The 17,315-nt window shown below is 45.8% G+C and overlaps 1 protein-coding gene and 1 pseudogene across 1 annotated transcript in view; both read right to left on the reverse strand.

Annotated features, from left to right (window-relative positions):
* The window catches only part of LOC124805409 (ras-specific guanine nucleotide-releasing factor 1-like), a 429,611-nt gene that overhangs the window by 81,320 nt on the left and 330,976 nt on the right, over positions 1-17,315 (reverse strand). The window lies entirely within an intron of this gene.
* On the reverse strand, positions 11,985-12,102 carry LOC124709402 (annotated as a pseudogene).

Consider the following 17,315-nt stretch of genomic DNA (forward strand, 5'->3'; position numbering starts at 1 on the left):
TTCACGTGGTTCTAGGAACCTTCTGTGCATTGTACTGAAAAGGTCGGATGCTATGTAGAACACAAGAACCATTAAAGTCGCTATCTTTTCTCTGTATCTAACAAAGAGGGACATTATTCAAAGTTTCCTCACTTTTACTCCAAGCAAATGGATGTGTAATGCTAGTGTGACGAATGTACACCAACGTGCGAACTGTTACGTCATGACGCGGGGTAGCCGTGCGATCTGGGGCGCCTTGCCACGGTTCGCTTCGCGCGGCTCCCCTGTCGGAGGTTCGAGTCCTCCCTCGGGCATGGGTGTGTGTGTTGTCCTTAGCGTACGTTAGTTAGTCTAATTAGTGTGTGAGCCTAGGGACTGATGACCTCAGCAGTTTGGTCCCATAGAACCTTACCACAAATAAAGCAACAGTTCAGTGTTTATCATACTTTGTGGAGGGGTTTCATCACATAACGGGTGTTGAATGATTAAACTGTTGTTCCATTCGGAACTGATGTACATCATCAACATCAGTATGGGGTGTGATTCCTTGCATAAAAGCAAATTGACTACCGATATTACCTTGAGGAGTTTCTTCACATGCCTAAAACACATACTGTATAATTCATAAAGATGTCTGGCTGGAGACTTATTTGATCTGTCCACCCTTAAAGCCGTTTCCAGTGTGAACTGCTGTGTGGGAGCTATGGCATTTGGTACCCTACTTAAGAAGGCTGTTACACCTGCGTTCACCATTCGTGCCACATACTAGCAAATGTTCTCCCTGCCTTCGACAATCATCACACCAGTGTTGTAGCCATGTCCTGTCTCTCGCGTCACTACGTTTAGAACAGTAGGGGAGGTTTGGGAATCTCATGCTTCCTGTGATCTCCCATCAAGCCGTCTAAAGACACGTTTACGTCGATGGGACCGCCATTTCTGAACACAGTAGACTGATTCTCAGTGTTCCAGTTAACTGTGGCCCTACCCTGTGGAAGTCTCCGTTGCCTGTAGGTAGTGTCAGCGGTGAAAGACGCATGGAAACCCCGATTTCAGTAATCTCTTCCCGATGGTTGGAGGTGGCACTCTGCCTGTAATCCTGCCCGCTGTCATCTGTCGATTCATCAGGGCCAGACTCGGCTCTCTTCTGCCGATCTGTTCGTTGACTGGAACTTCCCTATCTGGCCAGAAGTATTCACAAGAGCCTAGTCGACGATCAAGAGAGGACTGGTTTACCAGAGTCAGCATACTTCACTACTGGCCATTAAAATTGCTATACCACGAAGATGACGTGCTACAAACGCGAAATTTAACCGACAAGAAGAAGATGGTGTGATATGCAAATGATTAGCTTTTCAGTGCATTCACGCAAGGTTGGGCCGGTGGCAACATGAGGAAAGTTTCCAACCGATTTCTCTTACACAAACAGCAGTTGACCGGCGTTGCCTGGTGAAACGTTGTTGTGATGCCTCGTGTAAGGAGGAGAAATGCGTACCATCACGTTTCCAACTTTGATAAAGGTCGGATTGTAGCCTATCGCGATTGCGGTTTATCGTATCGCGACATTGCTGCTCGCGTTGGTCGAGATCCAATGACTGTTAGCAGAATATGGAATCGGTGGGTTCAGGAGGGTAATACGGAACGCCGTGCTGGGTTCCAACGGCCTCGTATCACTAGCAGTCGAGATGACAGGCATCTTATCCGCATGGCTGTGACGGATCGTGCAGCCACGTCTCGATCCCTGAGTCAACAGATGGGGACGTTTGCAAGACAACAACCATCTGCACGAACAGTTCGACGATGTTTTCAGCAGAATGGACTATCAGCTCGGAGACCATGGCTGTGGTTACCATAGACGCTGCATCACAGACAGGAGCGCCTGCGATGGTGTACTCAACGACGAACCTGGGTGCACGAATGGCAAAAAGTCATTTTTTCGGATGAATCCAGGTTCTATTTACATCATGATGGTCGCATCTGTGTTTGACGACATCACGGTGAAAGCACATTGGAAGCGTGTTTTCGTCATCCCCATACTGGCGTATCACACGGTGTGATGGTGTGGGGTGCCATTGGTTACAGGTCTCGGTCACCTCTTGTTCGCATTGACGGCACTTTGAACAGTGGACGTTACATTTCGGATGTGTTACGACCCGTGGCTCTACCCTTCATTCGATCCCTGCGCAACCCTACATTTCAGCAGGATAATGGACGACCGCATGTTGCAGGTCCTGTGCGGGCCTTTCTGGATACAGAAAATGTTCGACTGTTGCCCCGGCCAGCACATTCTCCATATCTCTCACCAATTGAAAACGTCTGGTCAATGGTGGCCGAGCAACTGGCTCGTCACAATACGCCAGTCACTACTCTTGATGAACTGTGGTATCGTGTTGAAACTGCATGGGCAGCTGTACGTGTACACGCCATCCAAGCTCTGTTTGGCTCCATGCCCAGGCGTATCAAGGCTGTTATTACGGCCAGAGGTGTTTGTTTTGGGTACAGATTTCTCAGAATCTATGTACCCAAACTGCGTGAAAATGTAATCACATGTCAGTTATAATATAATATATTTGTCCAATAAATACGATGCATTTCTTCTTGGTGTACCAATTTTAATGGCCAGTAGTGTATTTCTAGTAGACGCTTATGTACAGGCTGCATTCTGAAGGCTATCAGTGGTTCCGTAATGGAGACTGTTCTAGTATAGCCTGTTCGGTATTCTGTTGCGTATGGAAAAATTCTTTTGCTGTTCGCTAAGTTCTGTTGTGATGTGTTTTCTCTGTATTTTGTTGTGTGTGTTTGTCTTAATGTTGTGTTCAGGTACTGATAGACTAGGGAATGTGCGGTCCACAGCAGTTGGTCGTCGAACTGTCGACGTAGGTAGATATATCGACGCTCACTGCACTGCTCCTATGTTGAGTCAACACGGCGAGCAGTCACGAAGTCGGAATCAAAAATGGCTCTGAGCACTATGGGACTTAAAATCTGAGGTCATCAGTCCCCTAGAACTTGGAACTATTTAAACCTAACTAACCTAAGAACATCACACACATCCATGCCCAAGGCAGGATTCGAACCTGCGAGCGTAGCAGCTGCGCGGTTCCGGACTGAAGCGCCTAGAACCGCTCGGCCACCACGGCCGGCTAAGTCGTAATCCAATTCCACCACTTGGATCATTAATTTGCGCTTTACGATATTGCAAAATTTTGGAGAGTGGAGTAATAAATAATAGAGAAAATTTAAGGTGGTGCAATGCTTCAGACGTTCTACATAACCTCTCTCTCTTTCTGTCTCTCTCTCTCTCTCTCTCTCTCTCTCTCTCTCTCTCTCTCTCTGTTTGCCCTTTCTAATAGAGCAGAACGAACGTTTAACCACGTAAAACTCTCAGGTAAGCCCTTCTTTGAGATGTTGTCCGCCACGCCCGTCCTTTTTGCACTTCGCATCACGACCCATCAAAGAACTATTCTGCACTTTGTCTTTTCTTGTAAGGTTCGTGCTGAAAACACCGCGTGTTGTCACCCGCGATGATTTATTCCAGAAACGAATGGTCCGGCTTTCTCATTCCAGTCAAGCAGCGGCAGGCATCTACGCGACGTTATTTTGTTCGGGAGTCAATGTGAGCGGGGTTAAATTTGCACACATTTATCTCTTCTTCAAAACATTCCACAGAATGTCTCGAGCACTTCATTTAGAGATGTTTACTTGGTTGCTTCATTGTGATATGTGAAGAAACAACTAGTGTGCTACGGCTGCATATCTTGGCACTGCCTGCTCAGAGCTGAATGTCGTATGCACGTGTCTAACGAGCTAGTTCAAGCTGCCGTTGTAGTTACTACCGAGCCGGCATCGCTTGTACGCCAGGAGTAAAATCAGTCTTGGAACTTTTTGGATGGACGGTGTCGTCAGCGAAAATTGTCTCCTAGCTAGTTTGGTCGGAATTGCAGGCTCATGTAGAGTTACACTGAGCTACTTATACGCAAATTTTAGTGATACTGCATCGTTAACTTAGCGTTCCCAACCCGTCAGCAATCGCCTTTTGCGAGGCAGCAGACCTTTGCGAATCCGTCTCTTCTAGTGCAACATCCATCAGTAGGAACTATGAGAAACTCACAAACAGGAAATTTAGGTTAAACGCTCCAGTCTGTCAGTGCGCAGTAGTGTATCACATAAACGAGCGTCACACCATCGGGTGACACGGACTTCACGATGGCCGAACCAACCTAAGCAGACCAACGACGAAATAATAGGAGGAGGATGTAGAGACGACCGATGCAGTACAAAATCTGGATACTCGGAGGTAAGAGGAGGCTCACAAAATGGTTCCGTCGATCAGTCACGCAGTATTGAGGACGCGACGGTGATGGTGTGGCCAGTACATCAGACACTACTGTAAGGCTGCTGCACTAGTGCAAACAGAGTCGTGGAATCAAAGATACTTAGTGGCTTTGCTGAAGAAAAGGACAAGAACTGTGAGAAATTTCATCCTATGATTAACGATTAACGATTTACCATACCCATAGATGATAACGTTAACATTGCTACTTGTAGGATTGAAATAGACTTGTAATCAGCCACATGTGTTACCGGTAACAAATTGGCATATGCCATTTCTTTTAAGAAAAACAGATAGGGCCGCGGTTCATAGTCTCTGAACTATCGGCGAAAGTATAAGAGTTTGTAGCAAATACCACATAGTTATACTTGAGACGTGAAGCTGTAGAACAAAGGTGACCTCTTATCAGTGATAAGATATGGAGGTATCAGGTTACACATGTGGGATCATGTTACGTACCTGGGATCCTTTGTGTCCTCAATCCCTCTCCGCCAGAGGAATTTATAAAGGTCATGCAGGGTAAGCATCCAGTCCTTCCCCTCAACCCTCCTCCTGCCTCTCGCCCTCCTCCCCCGTTCCCTCCTCGTCCTTATCATCATCTCTCATAGCTGAGACACTTGGGTGGGAGGGATTCACTCTGCACTCGAGCAACATAAAGTCATTGGAATTATGTTTATTAATACCAGTTTATAACTACATCATTCGAGGCAACAGTAGAGACGACATCCACACAGATACGTAAGTATTCTCATTCTTTTGAAAATTTATACATTTTTCATTTTTCGTATTTTCTCCAATTTTACTTCTTTTTCGTCCATTTTCGTACTTCTTCCGTATTTTACACGATTTTACGCAGTTTATCCAATTACGCGAGTTTCGACTCGTTGCTCTCGACATCACGTCAACATCTCGTCACTATTCTGTACATTACTCGTGTAATCCTGTAGAATCCTAAAGCTTCTGACCAAAGATGCTGTGTGTGTGTAGCTCTGCGCTACATAATACGTATCTAGAGATGAAGTCGGCTGTTACCTGAAACCAATGGCCTAGGCAACATGTAAGAATCAGAATGTTTGGTTTTAGCCAGGGAAAGGGATACTTTCGTGAAATGGTGTGGAGATGTGGATCAGCGATCAGTTGTGGCAGGGATGGCGTAAGGAAAACGGTGTTAAGGCCGAAATGGGCAAAATATGGTGATAGATGGTTGTGAGGGGGCTGATACGGTAAAAGACGCGTAAAAATACGTAATGGAATGTCACATGGATTGCAAGCCGTAATCTGTAGGAGGGGGGCGGGCGAGAAAGGGGAACAGATAGCAGTTCATGGGCAGGAGGGGAGAAGAGCGCTGTGTGGCAGAGCGTTCAGGGACTAGAATGCCAAGAGCCACAGCATGGGGTGACTGCGGGGCAGGGAGGTGGGGAAGAGACGGGGAAATGAAGCATAAATGGACGGTGGTGGGGAAAGATGGGTAGATGTGTTGGCAGAGCACTGGGCACAAAGAGGGTGGGAGGCGAGAATTGGGAGGAAGTGATGTGACAGAGGGGGGTGGAAAGTATTAAGTGGAGCACAGTATGTTAACATATGTTGAGGCCAGGATAATTTCGAGAGTGCAGAAATTATTGTAAGGATAAAACCCATCTGCACAGTTCAGAAGAGCTAGTGATGGAGGGGATGATCCAGATGGATTGGGTAGTGAAGCAGCCAGTTTCCTCTTGGCAACAGTTTGGCTGTGGCTGTTCACCCTAGTGTACATCTCATAGGTAGTCATACCAACATAAAAAGCTGAGTAATGATTGCAGTACAGCTGGTATATGATATAGCTTCTTTCACAGGTGGCCTGGCCTCATATGGGGTTGGATATGAGTATGACAGGATATGAGTATAACAGGACTGGAATAGGAAATGCTGGGTAGGTGGATACGGCAGGTCTTGCAGGTCTTCCACACACCCAGATTCTTATGGATAAGGATTGGCATAGGAATGGACTGGGATATTGAGGACATTGCGTTTGCGATGGAGCGCCGCTTTAGGAGGGGTGGGAAGGATATTGTGTTACAAAGTTGGCATTCCTTTGTGGGTGATTCTTGGGAGTGGTCAGATGATTGGAGGTGTGAAGACAAATAAACTGGGCAACAGAGTCGGTCTGTGCCGGTCGCGGTGGTCTAGCGGTTCTAGGCGCTCAGTCCAGAACCGCGGGACTGCTACGGTCGCAGGTTCGAATCCTGCTTCGGGCATGGATGTGTGTGATGTCCTTAGGTTAGTTAGGTTTAATTAGTTCCAAGTTCTAGGTCACTGATGACCTCAGAAGTTAAGTCGCATAGTGCTCAGAGCCATTTGAACCATTTTTGCACCAGAGTCGGTCTGTGAAGGCTTTGGTTAGCGCCTCATCACACTGGGAAAGTCTTTGCAGATATACCGTCCCTGGGTGGCCAGGTTGTATGGGAGGTTTTTTTTGGTGTGGAATGGGTGACGGCTGTTGAAATGCAGGTACTGTTGTTGGTTCGTGGGTTTAATTTGGATAGAGGTATGGATGAAGGCATCAGAGAGGAGGACATCAACATCCAGGAAAGTGGCATTCTGAGTTTAAGACGACCTGGTGCAGCAGATGGGAGAATGACAGAAGATAGATTGTCTTAGTCCTAAGTCCAGATCGTTAAGAAATCATCAATGAACCTAAATCAGACTAGCGGTTTGTCATTTTGGGAGGCTAGGAAGCTAGACTAGATGGCTAGGAGGCTAGATGGCTCATAAACAGGCTTGCATAGGAGGTTGCCTTGCAGGTGCACATGGCTGTGCCACAGATTTGTTTGTATACCTTCCCTTGAAATAACAGGTAGTTGTGCATTATGATAAAGTTAGTAAGGTGTTTTAGGAATGAGGTATAGGGTTTGGGGTCTGGATGACGTTGTGATTTGTAGTGTTTCAACAGTAGTAAAACCGTGGGCATGAGGGATGGTGCCATATAGAGAGATGGCATTAACAGTGATGAGTAGGGATCAAGGAAGTAATGGGGTGGTGATGGTGGAGAGTCAGCAAAGAAAGTGATTGATATCTTTGGCGTGGGAGGCTAGATAACAGGCAACTGGTTGATGATGTTGGCCAATAATGGAGAAATTCTTTCAGTGGGGCACAATAACAAACACAAAGGGGTGTCATGGATTTTTGGATTTGTGGATTTTGGGGAGTATGTAGAAGATGTGTGTGTGTGAGTTTTCATAGTGGTAAGGAGGGAAGTGGTTTCAAGGGAGAGATTCTGGGAAGGGCCTAAGGATTTAAGCAGGGCCTGGAAGTTATCCTGGACTTCTGGGATGGGATCACTCTGGCAGAGTTTATAGGTGGAGAAGTCAGATAATTTGTAGAAGCCTTCCGCCAGGTAGTCACTGCAATTCATAACAGTGGTGGAAACTTTGTCTGCAAATAGGATGATTAACACAGGACTTGTTTTGATTTTGAAGTTGTGTGTGGACGTCCTTTCGTCTGCTGAAAGATTGGTATTCATAGGCAGAGACTGGGGAAGGGCGATGAGATGGAGTTGGAGGTAAGGAATTCATGTAAGGTGATCAGTGGGTGGTTAGATGGGAGGTGGTGGTCGCGGTTGGATGGCGTTATAAACTGAGAGTGTTCAACTTTGGGATGAGGAACTGGTGGCAAAGAAGTGTTTACACTGCAGCAATTGGGAGAAGGAGAGTAGTTCATTGACGAGTCCAGCATGGTTAAAATTGGGTGTAGAGCGCTATAGGTGCGGCTTTTGGATAGGACTGAAACTTATGTCGGGCTGGGGATATTGGTGAGAAGGGTAAGAACAGTGTTACGGGTATGTTTGAACTTTGGATTTGGTGGAGTGATGGTTGGGAGTATTGGGGGATGTGGTAGCTTGAGAAGATCAGGTAGGCAGAGAAAAGGTGTGGTGAGGGGTTGACGAGAATGAACTCCATAGGTAGGATAGGGGTTGGATACTGATGCCCCAAAATAGCCACAGGATGTCAGCAGGTTGGATAAGTTATGGAGATTGTGTCTGGAATGCTCGTCCAGGTGCTGGAGAGCAAGGGGTTCATTTTCACAAGTTTGATGTATGCTGCACAGATTGTACAGTAGCGGTACAGTAGGGAGCACAGGCAGTTCTGGTGTGCCTGTAGTTTTGCAGTACCAGGTTTGTGTAGGCTAGGGATTGGAATATTAAAAGGTGAAGGCTATTGTGAAAGGAGGGATGCGAGCCAGAGAAAAATTTTTATGGTAAGAGAGTTGGGGGATTCCATGACTTAGGCAGCATTTAACAACCAGGCTTAGGACTGGGGTTGGGCTCTAGCCAGGGAAAGGGATACTTAACTGGTGCAAAGAGATCAGCAGGGTCTCTTGTGACAGCGATGGCGTAGCAGTAACGGGAATGAGGCGGTAATGCTCAAAAGAAGGTGTTAGATGGTTGTGAGGGGAGCTGGTTAAGAGAAGAGACGTGAATAAAATACGTAAATATACGCCAAAACATGCACAGCTACGTAAAACTACGCACAAATACGTAAAAATACAAACAAAACCTTGGAACCACGTAATCATACGCATAAATACGTTAAAAACGTACAGAAACGTGGGAGAAAAGGAACTGATGAGGTATGGGAATGTGTGTGTGTGTGTGTGTGTGTGTGTGTGTGTGTGTGTGTGTGTGTGTTGGGATAAGGCAACAAAGGGGGCAGAGGGATCAGTTAGGTCGGGAATCACAAGTTCGTGTGGCACAGGTAAAATAAACTATTTTAGGGTGAGGGAGGTATCACTGAGAATAAATATGATTATCACTGAGAAAAACTCGAATGCTATATCCACACTCCACATGGCCATAAGGCTGTGTGTGCACACAGATGATCATTGATACAGTTTGGCTCGGCAGTGTATGTTGAGTGAAGGTCATGAATAAACACAGGACAGAAGAGGAAGAACGGACATTGAGAAGAGCAATGCTGTAGAGAATAGTAGCAAAGGAGAACATCACATGTTTGTGGGATGGAAGGAAAGCCTTAATTTAAATTCCTATACAAACCTGTTGATGGACTATCAAGAGGAGACCTTACTAGACTTAGAGGGAGCCAAAATCCACTCTGGTTTAGGTTTTTTGACGATGTCTTCATGATCTGGACTTAAATCCAAGACAACCTATCCTCATTCCTTCACAACCCAAACAACTTATTTGCCATCCACTTCACATAGCCCTCCTCAGCCCAGTCTGTTATCTTTTTGGACGTTGATCTCCCCACCTCTTTCCACATAAAACCTACCAACCACCAACAGTACCTGCATTTCTATAGCTGTCATCCCTTCCACACCACAAAATCCACCCACACAGCCTGTCCACTTGGGGATGGCGTACCTGCATTTGACAACGACCAACTTGCCTAGTATGTTGAGGGTCTCAAACAAGGCCTTCACATACAGTCTCTATCTGTCAGACCAAATCTGCAAAAAGATTTCCCATACCATTTCTCCTCACACCTATAATTCTCACACCAGTCCCAAGAACCAGTGCCCCTTCATGACCTAGTACCACCCTGGACTGGAAAAAATTAATCATATGCTATGCTAGGGCTTTGATTACATATCATCTTGCTCTGAAATGAGGGACACCCTACCCAAGATCCTTTCCACCTCTCCTAAAGTGGTGTTCTGTCTCTGCCCAATCTCCAAGACATCCTACCCAGTATCCTTCTCAACTGTACTGAAGTGTTGCTCTACCTCTCAACCAATCTCCACAACGCCCTAGTCCATTCCTATGCCTCTCCTAAGTCCAAACATATGCCACAAGCTTCATATCCATGTGGAAGACCTGGGTGTAAGACCTGCCCTATCCACCCACCCACCACTTCCTATTCCAGTCCTGTCACAGCCGTATACAACCCATCAGAGGCCACATCACCTGTAAAAGTATCCATGTCATATATCATCTCTGCTCACTGCACACCTTTAGTGTCACTATGACTACAAACCAGCTGTCCACCAGGATGAATGGCCACAGCAAAGCAGACCACTGTGTGGTGAACCATGCAGCTGAACGTAACATGGTCATTATCAATGGCTGCTTCACTACGTGAGCCATCTGAATCCTCTTATCCTACTACCCTCTTTTTCCGATCCGTTCCCCTTCCCTCTCCCCACCACCCTGCATCACAGACTTCCAATACTGTGCCTCTTGGCAGTCCAGTAGTTGTGCAGTATGGCAGACAGCGATATTGTGTCCCCCCCCACCCTCCCCCTGTCACCTGTAAACTGCTATCAATTCCTCCTTGGCGCCTGCTCCAAATTCTTGCTTACATTCCATGTGACAGCTTGTGGTAAGTATCAATGTATTTTTTCCTTACAGTCATGATATTACAACCCAGAGTTGTCCTGATAATGTTCTGATTGGATCCACCAATTTATGATTTGAAGTATTGTCCACAAGTTGCGCCCACCATCACTATGTCCAGAAATATTGTTCAGGCTGGATCCAGCATGCAGGTACATCAAGGATTTTTTGAGCTGGAGCCAGCATGTGGTACATTACGAAATATTGCTTAGGCTAGATCCACGTGTGCAAAGACATGTGTAATGCATGGGTTGGATCCATCTATGCAATAATTCCTGGATAATGCTCAGTATGGATCCACCCACATATGGTCGAGAATACTGTTCCAAAGGAGAATCCTTCCACCGCCAGCCTCCTGCCACTTTCCCCAACACCTCCTCTGACAACACTTCCTGAGATGGTGTAAGGAGGGACGGGGAGTCGTGATTGAAGTCAATAGACGGAATAGCGTACCTGAGCTATGTGTGTTTACAACCAAAGTAACCCATGGATGTGCATGTGTGTGTTTTAACATTGGCTTTGGCACTTAGTGCCGACATGTGTAGGAATAAATAGATACACTGAGTTGTGACTCTGCATCAAATCTGGATGGTAGAAATAAAAACTGCAAATCAAACCTCGGTATGTAGGCAGTAACACCATGTATACACTAGTAAATTTTCGTATGGAATATTGGAAAAATGGGTAATTATCGAAAAATGTGAAAAATGTCAAATAGTCAGTAAAAATTTTGGATACGATATGATTATAAAGGATATCTTCTTAGAATGTAGTCGAAATGTGACAAGCATTGGATAGAAGTGTCTGGAGAGTTTTGTTGGAAACTCTTCTAGAAAGCTATGATGACTTATCTATTCGAATCACAGCACCATCTGAATCCAAAGTGATGGAGATATGCACTGAAGGTTGATAGAGAGAGAGAGAGAGAGAGAGAGAGAGAGAGAGAGAGAGATCGTCGTAAACCCCTTGGAAAAACTGTATATGGCTTTCGTTATTTATATTGTGGGATGGGTAGACACGGCGTTACAGACATGTTTATAAAAAAAACAAAATCATTATAGAGTTGGGGTAACTGGACGATAGGAGCTGTAACGAACAGCTGTATTGCATATGCATTGATAGTGGAACGATGGTGCATTCTTTAGAGCACTCTGTTTTCAGGCCACGAGTGGCCTACCGGGACCATCCGACCGCCGTGTCATCCTCAGTGGAGGATGCGGATAGGAGGGGCGTGGGGTCAGCACACCGCTCTCCCGGTCGTTATGATAGTATTCTTGACCGAAGCCGCTACTATTCGGTCGCGTAGCTCCTGCATTGACATCACGAGGCTGAGTGTACCCCGAAAAATGGCAACAGCGCATGGTGGCCCAGATGGTCACCCATCCAAGTGCCGACCACGCCCGAAAGCGCTTAACTTCGGTGATCTCACTGGAACCGGTGTATCCACCGCGGGAAGGCCGTTGCCGCATTATTTAGAGACATGACGAAATTGTCATACTCCCAGTAGATCTGTGTAAGTGCGGAAACGGCAGTGTTAGTTTATTCTGAATACTGTGGCGTTCTCCATGACAGTTGCAAGTCATATATATTTAGAACAGGAACTATTTGGCTGCTGTGTTAAGGTGCGTGACCGAGGCCCAACAGCCAGCGGCCTGTGGAAGCAGCAGGACGCGCTACTGCGGGAGGGTCTGCGTGGCAGCGCGTGTACAGTCCGTGGGGGGTGGGGGGCGGGGGCGGGGGGGAGGGGGAGAGGGAGCTCTGGCAGGTGCAGCGCAGCGCCGCGACGGGAACGGTCCAGTGCAGACCGTCTACCAAGTGTTGCCGTAAAATGTTAAGTCAAAGAAAACTGGAAATTAGTCTCGCAACATCAGTGCCTCTATGATTTGAAAAAACCCAAGTATAAGGGCACTTTGTTTCAAAATAACGTATGGGAAGAAATTGGCGCAAAATTAAAATTATTTTTCCAGTTAATTGCAGCTATTTTAACAAAAAATTTAACCAAATTTATAAGGAATGAAGATAATTACTCACATGTCCTATTCAACATTATTCTTTTATTTGTGACAATGTAAACCGAAAAAGGCAAGCAGTACACTAAAAAATTAACCGTGTAAACAAAACAAGGGAAAAATATTAGAAATTATAACGTTAATTATCATGTGTTGTTATTACAGCTATTAACTGCTGATACTGAGATCTGTGTTGCCAGCGTACGGAAGTGAAGTAAACTGTAAACTGTGTAACGTACCTGCTTATTAAATAGGTTCGCTGATGGAAATTTATTCTGCTACGTTTCGTGGTACATTATTACGTGTCTTTAAACTGGGATTTTATTACCGAAGATATCTCGGATCACCATCTGAACTGATCCAACATGTAATCACCCTGAACATTTGAATGAAAAAGAAAAACAGTTATTTGACAGGCCCTAATTGAGGAAAAATTAATGGAGTCCGATATACCTTGATTAATTCTGTAGGAGAATCAGCTTGGAAAATGTCCTTAAATGTATTAAAAATCGTATATGTGTGAGCTAAACTGGGCTGGAATAGCCTCGATAGGAATTCGAGAAATAGCAGGTGAGCTATTGAATGTCAGCAGTGTCATTTACTATAAGTTTATTTCAGGATTAAATCTTTAGAAAAGGAAGCAGAAGAACAAACGTATATTTAATAGAAGAATCTTAATCCACCATGTAGTATTCATAATAAATATTTCCAGTACAACTGACTGAAAAAAATGCTACAAATGGCTCTGAGCACTATGGGACTTAACATCCGAGGTCATCGGTCCCCTAGAACTTAGAACAACTCAAACCTAACTAAGGACATCGCACACATCCATGCCCGAGGCAGGATTCGAACCTGCGATCGTAGTGGTCGCGCGGTTCCAGACTGAAGCGCCTAGAACTGACTGAAGAAAACGTACGTGAATAGCACAATTATTTGAAATTGTAAGTGTCGTGGAAAAGATGGCACACACAAGCACACATTGAGACTAACCACTCATCACAGAGAAAGAGGTTGTTCAATAATTTAATAAAGGAAACAAGATTTAAATTGGTTTAGAGAGATATTAGCCTCGATGGTCGAATATTTTAACAGAAAATTAACTCCAAATTTAAAAAAATTACGCTAGATTGCAATTAAGAACAATGAACAGGAACTGCGTCCTGTGAAGAATTCTTCCAAAAGGTAGGACAGACCCAAAATCGCTACTGACTACGTGACTAGCCACTGCGAAGAAATCGGTGAAATTTTAAAAATATTCACGACGAGGAAGATCATGAAAGCAAACAATAATGTATGAGAATTTATTTAAGCAAGGAAACTGATTCATTTGCTGCTACAGAATATTAAAGTGCAATCTCGAGAACAAATATGTGGTAACGGTTACCACCAAGCAGAACCAGAAACTCACTGAGATCTGCTCAAAACACAGTAGCCTTTTTTTAGCATACCCGCCGAATATCAAAACCATGCGTACTGCTCATCATCAGTTACACGATTTATTCAGGACTCCAGTTAGGCTCGTAGATCCACGTGGCCTAGTGCCGCACAGTCACAAATTTATAAGGCGCAACGAAAACACTGCTGAAAATTACAAATATCCTGAAATTATTGCCAATTCCTGCCTACGCAAGGTGCCTGGAGTTTTTATACACTGCTGGCCACCGTAAATGCAACACCCTGAAGGAAGCATCCGAATCAAGTGAAATTTACACCACGGGCTTGCAGCGATGAGATATGCAACTGATTAGAATTTCAGCGCAGACGCACATCACGCGCGACTGTGGCGCCACCTCATAGCGCCATTTAAGGCTTGGCGGTTTCGACGAGTGTACGTTCGGCACGTGTGTTTACCTAGTGGTTGTTTCACAAGACGATCAGTAATGCCTCGTAGACAACAGCGAACATCGTTTGATCAAGTATCCGAGTTCGACAGAGGAAGGATAGTGGCTTACCGAGATTGTGGATTATCATACGGAGAAATCGCTAGTCGTGTTGGACGAAACCAAACAACTGTAATGCGGATATGTGACCGTTGGATGCAGGAGGATACGACGGACCGACGTGGTCGATCGCATTCACCTCGGTGCACCACTGCACGTGCTGATAGGCAAATTGTGCGCATGGCAGTGACGGATCGCTCAGTGACATCCCGAACCATAGCACAGCACATTGCGTCTGTAACGCATCATCCAGTGTCTGCGCGTACCATTCGACGCCGTTTACAGCAGAGTGGTCTGTCCGCAAGACGTCCATTGCTTCGTCTACCATTGACGCAGAACCACAGACGTCTCCGTCGCCAATGGTGTGATGACAGACGGATGTGGACGGCAGAATGGAACGACGTTGTCTTTACTGACGAGGCACGCTTCTGTCTGCAGCACCACGATGGTCGGATTCGAGTGTGGAGACACCGTGGAGAGAGGATGCTGGACAGCTGCATTATGCACCGCCACACTGGTCTTCCACCGGGTATTATGGTATGGGGCGGTATTGGATATTACTCTCGCACGCCTCTAGTACGCATCGCCGGTGCTTTAAATAGCCGGCGCTACATATCCGAGGTGCTGGAGCCAGTTGTCCTTCCGTACCTTCAGGGCTCGGCCACAGCCATATTTCAACAGGATAATGCGCGACCACACGTGGCACGCATTGTCCAAAGGTTCTTCGTCAATAACCAGATTGAATTGCTTCCCTGGCCGGCTCGCTCTCCGGATCTTTCGCCGGTAGAAAACATGTGGTTTATGGTTGCTCAACGAGTGACCCAGATTACATCCCCAGCTGCCACACCAGATGATCTTTGGCAACGTGTGGAAGCTGCTTGGGCTGCTGTACCCCAGGAACACATCCAACGTCTCTTTGACTCAATGCCGAGACGTGTGGCAGCAGTGATCTCCAACAATGGCGGCTACTCTGGCTACTGATTCTGGCAGGAACCACATGTCACAGACGTCTGTAAACGTAATCATTTGATACTTGGTCAACATGTTATCTACAAAATAAATTTTGTTGTGCTACCTCTTGTCTTTCTTGGTGTTGCATTTACGGTGGCCAGCAGTGTATAATAGCTGAAACCTTCTAGGAAATGAATGAAGATCTCAGTTAAGCTGAAACTTACACATTCACAAAATTGCAACACCAGTGACTGAAACTACATGTTACCGCTTTGACGATTCGCAACGCAGTGACGCTGCTCGCTACCCACCCACACTCCCTACCACTGACCAGAAGTCGTCGCGCAAACATACGCACTTCCTACGCATGCCAACGTAACAAAAGCAACCGATCATCGTTCACCGTTTTCTCTCTGACCCAGAAGTGTTCTCCTTTGTTGTACACAAAAGTTGGCTAAGCTGTTCCTACGTTCAGGGACACTTTCACCAAGTCCAAAGACATACAAAGACTCCAGCAGACGACAAACACTCTTCCAAGCAGACAGCCAGAGGGATGAAACAAAGAAATACATGATGATTGCTTTTCTGTATCATATTAAACTCATTATATGTCTCTAGCTAATGTGCAAAATGATTTACATATGACATAAAATTCAGATCGGTAATTTTGTACTGACATATTGCTGTGGCTGTCAGATATGTCACCCAGCTGATCTTCCTCTCAGTCTGAATTAATAGGAGCACCGACACGTAAGCGATGCTGTTGAGGAACGTAAAAGTGGATATCAACCCCGAAAGTCAACGAAACGGGTTATGTAGTAACGCTTCAGCTGCTGTGTAGCATTCAAACCTGCCAGTTCTGAAGTCACTTCGAGGTGTGAAGACAACGAAGGTATCGGTTGTTCCCGTGTATCATACGGTTCCCCATTCGTTTTTAAGTAAGCGTCTGTCAACATATTATCCGAACAACAAGCTGCAGAGTGAAAATCTCATTCTGGAAACGTCCCCCAGGCTGTGGATAACCCATGTCTCCGCAATATCCTTTCTTTCAGGAGTGCTAGTTCTGCAAGGTTCGCAGGAGAGCTTCTGTAAAGTTTGGAAGGTGGGAGACGAGATACTGGCAGAAGTACAGCTGTGAGTACCAGGCGTGAGTCGTGCTGCTTCGGTAGCTCAGATGGTAGAGCACTTGCCCGCGAAAGGCGAAGGTCCCGAGTTCGAGTCTCGGTCGGGCACACAGTTTTAATCTGCCAGGAAGTTTCATATCAGCGCACACTCCGCTGCAGAGTGAAAATCTCATTCTGGAAACGTCCCCCAGGCTGTGGCTAAGACATGTCTCCGCAATATCCTTTCTTTCAGGAGTGCTAGTTCTGCAAGGTTCGCAGGAGAGCTTCTGTAAAGTTTGGAAGGTAGGAGACGAGGTACTGGCAGAAGTAAAGCTGTGAGTACCGGGCGTAAGTCGTGCTTCGGTAGCTCAGTTGGAAGAGCACTTGCCCGCGAAAGGCAAAGGTCCCGAGTTCGAATCTCGGTCGGGCACACAATTTTAATCTGCCAGGAAGTTTCAAGCTGTTATAACTAGTTTGCCACACGTAGCCACTTTAACTGTAATTAGTTGGCAGAGTGGTCTAAAAACTTGCGTCGGAAGTGCAAAACTGTATTCTGAGACTCTTCTGACCAGCCACAGTCTTAATTGAAAATTCTCTAGTGTAAATCCCGGCGTGCTTCAATTTTTGAGTGCGGTTGCATTATGTGTTTGGCACGACGGTTCACCTAAGTAA

This window comes from Schistocerca piceifrons, chromosome 7 (genome assembly GCF_021461385.2).
Source record: "Schistocerca piceifrons isolate TAMUIC-IGC-003096 chromosome 7, iqSchPice1.1, whole genome shotgun sequence".
Taxonomy (NCBI): domain Eukaryota; kingdom Metazoa; phylum Arthropoda; class Insecta; order Orthoptera; family Acrididae; genus Schistocerca; species Schistocerca piceifrons.